The 9,611-nt window shown below is 28.9% G+C and overlaps 3 long non-coding RNA genes across 3 annotated transcripts; 2 read left to right on the forward strand and 1 right to left on the reverse strand.

Moving 5' to 3' along the window:
- Nucleotides 1-449: 449 nt before the first annotated feature.
- LOC126882267 (uncharacterized) lies at nt 450-2,146 on the forward strand. Its single transcript, XR_007697252.1, has 2 exons — nt 450-784; nt 1,665-2,146. It is a non-coding gene; the product is annotated as an uncharacterized LOC126882267 (long non-coding RNA).
- Nucleotides 2,147-6,416: 4,270 nt separating this feature from the next.
- LOC126882266 (uncharacterized) lies at nt 6,417-7,886 on the reverse strand. Its single transcript, XR_007697251.1, has 2 exons — nt 7,742-7,886; nt 6,417-6,872 (listed from the first exon to the last, which is right to left on the reverse strand). It is a non-coding gene; the product is annotated as an uncharacterized LOC126882266 (long non-coding RNA).
- LOC114325683 (uncharacterized) lies at nt 7,860-9,352 on the forward strand. Its single transcript, XR_007697250.1, has 3 exons — nt 7,860-8,134; nt 8,234-8,495; nt 8,841-9,352. It is a non-coding gene; the product is annotated as an uncharacterized LOC114325683 (long non-coding RNA).
- Nucleotides 9,353-9,611: the final 259 nt, after the last annotated feature.

Here is a 9,611-nt window from a genome sequence, read left to right on the forward strand (position 1 = left end):
AATGTGATGAGAGCTCTTTGTGGGACTTATTGGGGAAGTGATCCAAAAACCTTACAAATTGTACACAATGGTCTGATTCAGAGCCATCTGGAGTATGGCTGCCAGGTAATTTTCGATTGCCCAACTTCCTTAAGGCTAGGGGTACATAATTCGCAAATATTTTACTTGTATCCCAACTTTTTCTGTCTTTACACGGCAAATTACGTGTAGTAAAATTCACACTGGTATGGATATGTAAACATTACTATAGTATTTTTACTACAAAAACGTTATTACGTAGGTCAAAATTTTTGACGTAAGAGAACTGTCAAAACATTAGAATGTGACTTTTCATTATTGCCATGTTTATAATAAACATAGCAATAATGAAAAGTCACATTCTAAGGTTTTGACAGTTCTCTTACGTCAAAAATTTTGACCTACGTAATAACGTTTTTGTAGTAAAAATACTATTGGGATAAACCGTAATCGTACCCCTTCCTAACTGCCAAAGTGTCATGGCCGCCGTCGGGACCTATTGTGCTGACATTTACAATGTTTACATATAGAAAAGTTTGTTTTTTTCTGCTTATAATGCCGTTTTCTAAAGATATTAGTGAACAAAATCGATTTGCTAACAATATTTAATATATTTTAAATGTGCTAAAATTGGATTCAACAGCAAAAGTCGCATAAATAACATATAAATGACGAATTTGTTTACCTATTACAAATGGGGTTATGTGGTTGTAACTGTTTATTTTGGGAATAAAATGAAAATGATCAATTAAACGACTGGAAAACTGTAAGTATTACAATTAAAACATGTGTATCCTATCACAAGAGTTCACTTCATTTTAAGAAAGCTAATTATTATTATACAATAGACATTTATAAACTGCCATGTACTTTTAAGGTTACTTTTGATCTGTTTTCAAAGCTTATGATTAAATGTTACCTCTTTATTAATTAGATTTGCCAACAAAAGATGCATGATTAAGGCCAAATGCAATTCCTTTGCTAAAGTCATAAAAAAAGTACAAATACAGTTAAAAAAATTATTTTAAAAAGGTCTCTCAAAAGACATGAAAATTATACAACAACTCAAAAAACTAGAGAATGTAAAGAAAGCCAGGTTATTGGAAATGGAATTCCTGTTTAATTGAAAGCCAGTAAACTATCCAAGACTTTTCAGAATCAAATGTGTCAACTTGTAAAACGATTCTTCTGACATTTTTAGTAAAAACCAGATTATCCTCAAGAAAAATTCTGTTTTAAGTGAAACTCAAAGTCATATATATAAATATAATTTTGTGAATGTGTCATCTTTGAATGAAACAAATTTTTTACCTAAACAAATAAATGTTTGGATCTAATTAAAAACAATGCTGAATCAAGTACAGTAGAAATACAATCCTTTGAACTTCTAAATGTGATTGTTAAAAGTGTCGAGATAGCTACTGCATAGGGATTCGAAAGGGATAGACTTGTTATGAACGCACTTGATCATGTACTTCTTACTGTTATAAAGTTGAAACAAAACTTATTTTATGCTTTCTTATCAGTCACTTTTAATTGTGTATCAACTTTACGTGGTACATGGTGCAAAAATTGCTAAAATGCAAACATTATATTTATTTTCTGTGTTACATTGGATACTATGATTGAATGTCTTCCTCTTTTAGATAGTGAAGTGAAGAACATCTTTCAACAAGTTTCAAGTGAAGAAACAAGTTCCAATGATGTTTCAAGATGAGATAAATCGAAATAATGGTTGTATGTTAGAAGGACAGAGAATACGAAGAAATGTTATTGCTGCATACTTAGTGTAGTGAAATACAAACTTCAAACATTATAATATATTTTTTTATTTCAAACATTTCATATGATTATGAAAGAACATCTTCCTCTTTAAAACAATGAAGAAGTGAAGAACATAATAAAGTTCCAACGAAAATGATTCCAGATGAGGAAAATCGAAATAATGGTTGTATGTTACGTGTATAGAGAATACGAAGAAATGTTATTGCTGCAAACTTAGTGTAGTGAATTAAAAACTTATTGTCAAATACAAATCAATTTATTTCATACTTTTATAATATATAGTGGTACAATTTTATATGTGTTCAAATAAAAATATTAATAAATAAAATACAATAAACACAAATCATGTATATCTTACAATGAATTACAAAATCAAAAATTAATTACAAAAATATCAAAATAAATCTAAAATATTAAAAAGTAACCCATAATTTTTATAGTACCTACATACTTTGGTTGGTACTCTAATAATTTGGAAATCCATTAAAGTTTGTAGATGGAAATTGCAGGTATCTAAAAAATATATAAAGTAACTCAACAATCTCTTTTCAATTAGGGTTGCAGTTGATAAAGATGAATGACCCTTGCTCGGGAAATCAAATGTATCTAAAAAAAATTAAGTAACAGCTTTCTAACAAAACAATCTTAGCACTAAACGGAAACAAAGATACTGGTAAGTATTAAAACATTTTTTGAAAAATCTTTCTGAAAGTGAAAATAAAGACTACTCTCTATGGGAACAACTAAAACTGGGTATGCTTTACAAAAAAATGTATCCAGAACAAACTTCTTCTCTATAAGGCAATACTACTACAAGTCTGGATGTACAGGATTTAATTCTGGGGAACTGCCAGTAACACATAATATGCAAAGACTACAAAGATTCCAATCCAAAGTCTTTCATGATGTCCGATTTTTTTAGTACCACTACCAAATATCACGCTAAACTTAAAATTCTTACAATGAAGATAGCTAAAGCTTGAGTACACATAGATAGATCCAACCAAATAAATAAAAACATTTAATGTGTGTAAAATGTATGTTAGTCTTCTTCCACTTGCAGAAGATATTTTCAGTTGTTTGTGCCACTGTGAACTTAAGATCTCTAATATTAACCGATGATAAATTTATGAAAACTGATTTTAAATATTAAAAACTTTCAGAGATATTTCAATTTTCGAAACATCTTATAAAAGAGTGAAAAATATTCAGAGACACCTTACAGCCATAAACCAGTAAAACTAAAATATTTAATGTTTTTGTATAAATTAATATTAATATTTATGAACTTTTTAAATATATCTTTAAAAATTTTATGATAAATAAAATGTTTTTGAGTAAAGGCAATATTTTTTTTGTATGGTAATAGAAAAGATTAATATTTGAAATCATATACAGCATCACATTTTATAAATTATAATCTTTTTATTATAAAAATAGTAATACCGTGTGTCTACGGATGGGGTGCCCAAGAGGAAAAACTTTTTTATTTTCAATTTTAGCGAAAAATGTCATTCTTGATAAAAACTTTTGCTTGTTCTAAAACCCCATAAAATGAACTAAAATTCAAGTTTTTCAAATCCTGCTTATTTTTATAGCCAATTTTATGTAAATCCCTATAAATTTTTGCACTAAGTTCGAAATTGTAACAATAATAACTTGGGAGAACAACCCTTTCACTTCTCTGGATTACGAAGCCAGACTTTGTCGTTCTCCTTGAATCATCCAATTATTTATTAATTAAATAATTATTAATACAACAATTTTAATAATGTAATTTATCACAAGATAAATTCTTTATTGATAGCTTAACATTGTCAAAAAAATTGACAATTCGCAAATTATTTATCGAAGTTGATAGTTACTAAGCTACATTGTGGCTTGGCAACACTAGATTATTGTTAAGATTTCAAACTTAGTGCAAAAATTTACATAAAATAGGGATTTACATAAAATTGGCTACAAAATTAAGCAGGATTTAAAAAACTTGAATTTTATTTCGTTTTATGGGGTTTTAGAACAAGCAAAACTTTTTATCAATAATGACATTTTTCGCTAAAATTGAAAATAAAAAAGTTTTTCCTCTTGGGCACCCCAACCGTGGACACACTGTATATAATTATAATACTAAAATCACAATAAAGATGCACTAGAAAGAAACAAACACAAGACATGATGAATGTTATGAGGAGCACTCACAAATCATGATTTACAAAGTTTATACATTGTAAATCATGATTCGGGAGTGCTATTTGTATCATTCAACATGTCTTGGGTTGTTTATTTCTGGTGCATCCTTATTGTGAGTTTAGTATAAGAGAATTACAAGTTTTATGTTAAATCTTCTGAATCAAATTTTTGTTAGGTATCATGTCACTCTTACTAATTTTATCCCATAAACACTTTGAAATAATACATTTTTTAGTTCCATGACTGTTATCAATTGTTGGATATCATATTGGCTACCATATTCGCTATTGTGGCTTTATTGACAGCAGCTCTAACTAATGATGATGGAGTCGATTTTCCATACTATGGTCTTAGATTGTTCAGCTATGATTGTGAGATTCTACCAGAACCACATTTACCTTGGATCTTTCTCTGAATTATCAAATGCAAAAGTTCATATTTTTTAGGGTGTTTGATACCTAAGTATTATTGACCTAAGTATTCCAGCTTGTGTCTCTTTAGTCAAATGGAAATTATTATATGAAACTCTACAAGAACACATTCATATTATAATCAATTAAGTATATTAATTTTAATCACAAATGTTTATTGGTTGAGAGAGTGACTTTTTTACTTATGCTCAATCAAATATTTTTACTATTTTCTGTTAGTTTTTTAATAGTTATTTATGATATAAGTGTTAAAAGTACACATTTAAGGCACGCATGTGAAAGTCTGCAATTCACATGAGTGCCTTAAAAATGTACTTTTTAACACACATATCATACAATATTTTTTCTGCAAACGTAATTACAGAATAATATCTACAAAAACTTTTTTCTACAACCGTGTTAAAAATTCAATTTTTAGCACTCCATAAGAGCATTAAAAATGCTACTTTAAGGCACAAGTGCTTTAAAATTTTTATGGCACTGCAATTTGTATTGACCGTATAGACAATTTTGATGTAATGTCACAAAAATATAAAAATGGAATGTCAGTCAAGTTCAAGTAAAAGTTTTTGTAGATATTGTCCTGTAATTACGTTTGTAGAAAAAATATTGTATGATATGCGTGTTAAAAAGTACATTTTTAAGGCACTCATGTGAATTGCAGAACTCGCTATCGCTCATTCTGCAAACTTTCACATGCGTGCCTTAAACGTGTACTTTTAACACTTATATCATAAATAACTATAACTTGAACTGACATTCCATTTTTATATTTTTTTGACATTACATCAAAATTGCCTATACAGTCAATACGAACTGCAGTGCCATAAAATTTTTAAAGCACTAGTGCCTTAAGGTAGCGTTTTTAACGCTTGTATAGAGTGCTGAAAGTTGCATTTTTAACACAGTTGTAGAAAAAATAAATTTTATGTATATTTTATCTAAAAAAGTATTTAAGCACTTAAATATTTTTTCAAAAATAGAATATTTTTATGAACTTCTTTAATTCTTTTTTATTTTAACTTTAATGCAATCTGTTATCATTATAACAATATGACAGATATAAAAAATGACACAGTGGGAACTACACTCAGGGGTGAGAACTCTTTACATATTTATATTAATTTAGTCTACATTACCATATTTCTGACTTTTTTACAAATTAGTAACTACTATCTACTTCCCAGTGGTGTAGAGATCTGTAACTTTTCTTAACCCTCTAGTGCCCTAGTTTGCCTCAAGGCGGACCATAATAAAAATTTCCATGCTTACTATTTAAGTATTTTATAGCTGCAATACCGAAACCAGCCTCTGGACTAGATCAGATAAGCATCCAGCTTTTAAAAGTTTGGGTGATCAGACAGATTTTTACCCTATAATTTTCAGTTTAGCATGATATTTGGTAGTGGTACTAAAAACATCGGACATCATAAAAGACTTCGGATTAGAATCTTAATAGTTTTTGCATATTTGTATTACTGGCAGTTCCCCAGATTTAAATCCTGTACATCCAGACTTGTCGTAGTATTGCCTTATAGAGAAGAAGTTTGTTCTGGATACATTTTTTTGTAAAGCATGCCCAGTTTTAGTTGTTCCCATAGAGAGTAGTCTTTATTTTCACTTTCAGAAAGATTTTTCAAAAAATGTTTTAATACTTACCAGTATCTTTGTTTCCGTTTAGTGCTAAGATTGTTTTGTTAGAAAGCTGTTACTTAATTTTTTTTTAGATACATTTGATTTCCCGAGCAAGGGTCATCTTTATCAACTGCTACCCTAATTAAAAAGAGATTGTTGAGTTACTTTATATTATTATATTTTTTAGATACCTGCAATTTCCATCTACAAACTTTAATGGATCTCCAAATTATTAGAGTACCAACCAAAGTATGTAGGTACTATAAAAATTATATGTAACTTTTTAATATTTTAGATTTATTTTGATATTTTTGTAATTAATTTTTGATTTTGTAATTCATTGTAAGATATACATGATTTGTGTTTATTGTATTTTATTTATTAATATTTTTATTTGAACACATATAAAATTATATCACTATATATTATAAAAGTATGAAATAAATTGATTTGTATTTGACAATAAGTTTTTAATTCACTACACTAAGTTTGCAGCAATAACATTTCTTCGTATTCTCTATACATGTAACATACAACCATTATTTCGATTTTCCTCATCTGGAATCATTTTCATTGGAACTTTATTATGTTCTTCACTTCTTCATTGTTTTAAAAAGAAAGATGTTCTTTCATAATCATATGAAATGTTTGAAATCAAAAAATATATTATAATGTTTGAAGTTTGTATTTCACTACACTAAATATGCAGCAATAACATTTCTTCATATTCTCTGTCCTTCTAACATACAATTATTTCGATTTACCTCATCTTGAAACATCATTGGAACTTCAAGATGTTCTTCACTTCACTATCTAAAAGAGGAAGACATTCAATCATACTATCCAATGTAACACAGAAAATAAATATAATGTTTGCATTTTTAGCAATTTTTGCACGATGTACCACGTAAAGTTGATACACAATTAAAAGTGACTGATAAAAAAGCATAAAATAAGTTTTGTTTCAACTTTATAACAGTAAGAAGTACATGATCAAGTGCGTTCATAACAAGTCTATCCCTTTCGAATCCCTATGCAGTAGCTATTTCAACACTTTCAACAATCACATTTAGAAGTTCAAAGGATTGTATTTCTGTAACTGTACTTGATTCAGCATTGTTTTTAATTAGATCCATACATTTAATTGTTTAGGTAAAAAAATTGTTTCATTCAAAGATGACACATTCACAAATATGACTTTGAGTCTCACTTAAACAGAATTTTTCTTGAGGATAATCTGGTTTTTACTAAAAATTTCAGAAGAATCGTTTTTACAAGTTGACACATTTGATTCTGAAAAGTCTTGGATAGTTTACTGGCTTTCAATTAAACAGGAATTCCATTTCCAATAACCTGGCTTTCTTTACATTCTCTAGTTTTTTGAGTTGTTGTATATTTTCATGTCTTTTGAGAGACCTTTTTAAAATAATTTTTTTAACTGTATTGGTACTTTTTTTATGACTTTAGCAAAGGAATTGCATTTGGCCTTAATCATGCATCTTTTGTTGGCAAATCTAATTAAAAAAGAGGTAACATTTAATCATAAGCTTTGAAAACAGATCAAAAGTAACCTTAAAAGTACATGGCAGTTTATAAATGTCTATTGTATAATAATAATTAGCTTTCTTAAAATGAAGTGAACTCTTGTGTTAGGATAAACATGTTTTAATTGTAATACTTACAGTTTTCCAGTCGTTTAATTGATCATTTTCATTTTATTCCCAAAATACAGTTACAACCACATAACCCCATTTGTAATTAGGCCATAGATTTATATAAATCGATTTATACGATCTTGTATTGGCAGAGCGCGGACTGAAGGTGCACGAGATAGCTGACATATTATGCACCTCAAAATGAATTAGGCAATCCAAACCACGTGACCTCTGGTTGGCACACAAACTAACAAAGAGGTTATGTTTGTATCTATTTTTCATTGTTTATCGTCGTATTTTGTCTATTTTGGATGCATTTGGATTTCGTTTCCTGTTTTTGTTAACTTTATAAACTTTACCACAATGCAAACTGATTATTTAAGGAAATTATTATTGGAAACTCCAGATGTTGCGAGAAAGGTAGGCGAAACAAATTTTATTTACTGTTCATTTTGCCCCGATATTTATCAATAATGATGAATTTTGCAAGCAATAACATTATTTCTTTTATTGTTTTAGATATTTATTGAAGCTGAAAATAATTGGGGATTTAGATCCATACGCAATTCAGTCAGAATTGGATTTTACAGTAAAGTGCAGACCATCAAGTTACTATTATAGATATTTATACATATCTGGTGGAATCTCGGAGTTGCTACTCTAAGCAGCAGATGAAAGCATACAAAAGCCTTCAGGCACATAAATATTTTACAGCTGGATTTGTTTTGAATGGAGTAAAAATTGTTAATGATTTCCTGATTTCCATATTATTGTTGGAAAGGTATGCCTTTATTTTATTTATTCACCATTAAGAAATATATGGATAACAGTATTAGTGTCTTTTGGATAAATTGGTTCTAAATATTAGATTTATTTACGTTTATATATCTGTATGAAACCAGACATATCGTCGTCCTAATCTGTAAACTGTGAACTCTATAATTATCTAAAAATGATTTATTACTGCCATCTATTTGAATTACTGTCATGATTGTTCTAAAATTATATTATATGAATGTCTGATTTTAAATAAAATATTCTCAATCATTGTAAAGAACGCAAATACTCTAATAAAAATAAATTTTTGTAGTTGAAGAATTTCCAAAAAAATAAAATATTTTTTTAGGTGAAGCATTTCCAAAAATCTAATGCTAAACGACTAAATGCTTGGGTGGGGTGATAGCCAGTTCTGATGACATAGCAAATGCAGATTGTATGTGTATGGCTGGTAATAGTGAAGTCTGCAGCAATCCTATTTTTAGCTGAGTATGCCCAGGGCAAGACAGACGAAGAAGAACCCAATGCATGTACATATGTTACAGCTACATGGTTTGGAGATAGCAACATATGCATTCTCTGATGAAAAACTAATGAGTTTTGAAACTGTTCGGTCAGAGTGCTTCTTGTGCTCACTAAACGAACTGAAATATAAGATGGCTTTGGCATTGTGTTGCAGCGATATGAAAATGGTTATTCATTTTTAATTATAATGTACTTCTTCATCATGAGTAATTATGTATTGGTCTTTTAAATGTGTATTTATTTTTGTAATTAGTATCAACTTGTAATGATAATATACATTTATCGTTTAAGGTATGACTATGTTTTGACTCTAAAATAAATGATTTAAAAATCGAATCCTGCCTCTTTCTGTTAGTAACTACCCATGGATATCACAAATAGTGATTACTGATAGGTTTGTTCGTAGAATGATCAGCAACTCTTGCCAACCATCAGACACATGTGCATTCGTAGTCTATGAATGCTAACTATTAACTGCTCATGCATCTGATGGTTGGCAGCAGTTGCTAATCGTTTGTGTCGTACTACGAACAAACCTATTAGGCCTGGATCCCATGTACCAAAAAAATTGATTAATAGCAAGCTGAAAATTTAT

The sequence above is a fragment of the Diabrotica virgifera genome, chromosome 3 (assembly GCF_917563875.1).
Source record: "Diabrotica virgifera virgifera chromosome 3, PGI_DIABVI_V3a".
In the NCBI taxonomy this organism is placed as follows: domain Eukaryota; kingdom Metazoa; phylum Arthropoda; class Insecta; order Coleoptera; family Chrysomelidae; genus Diabrotica; species Diabrotica virgifera.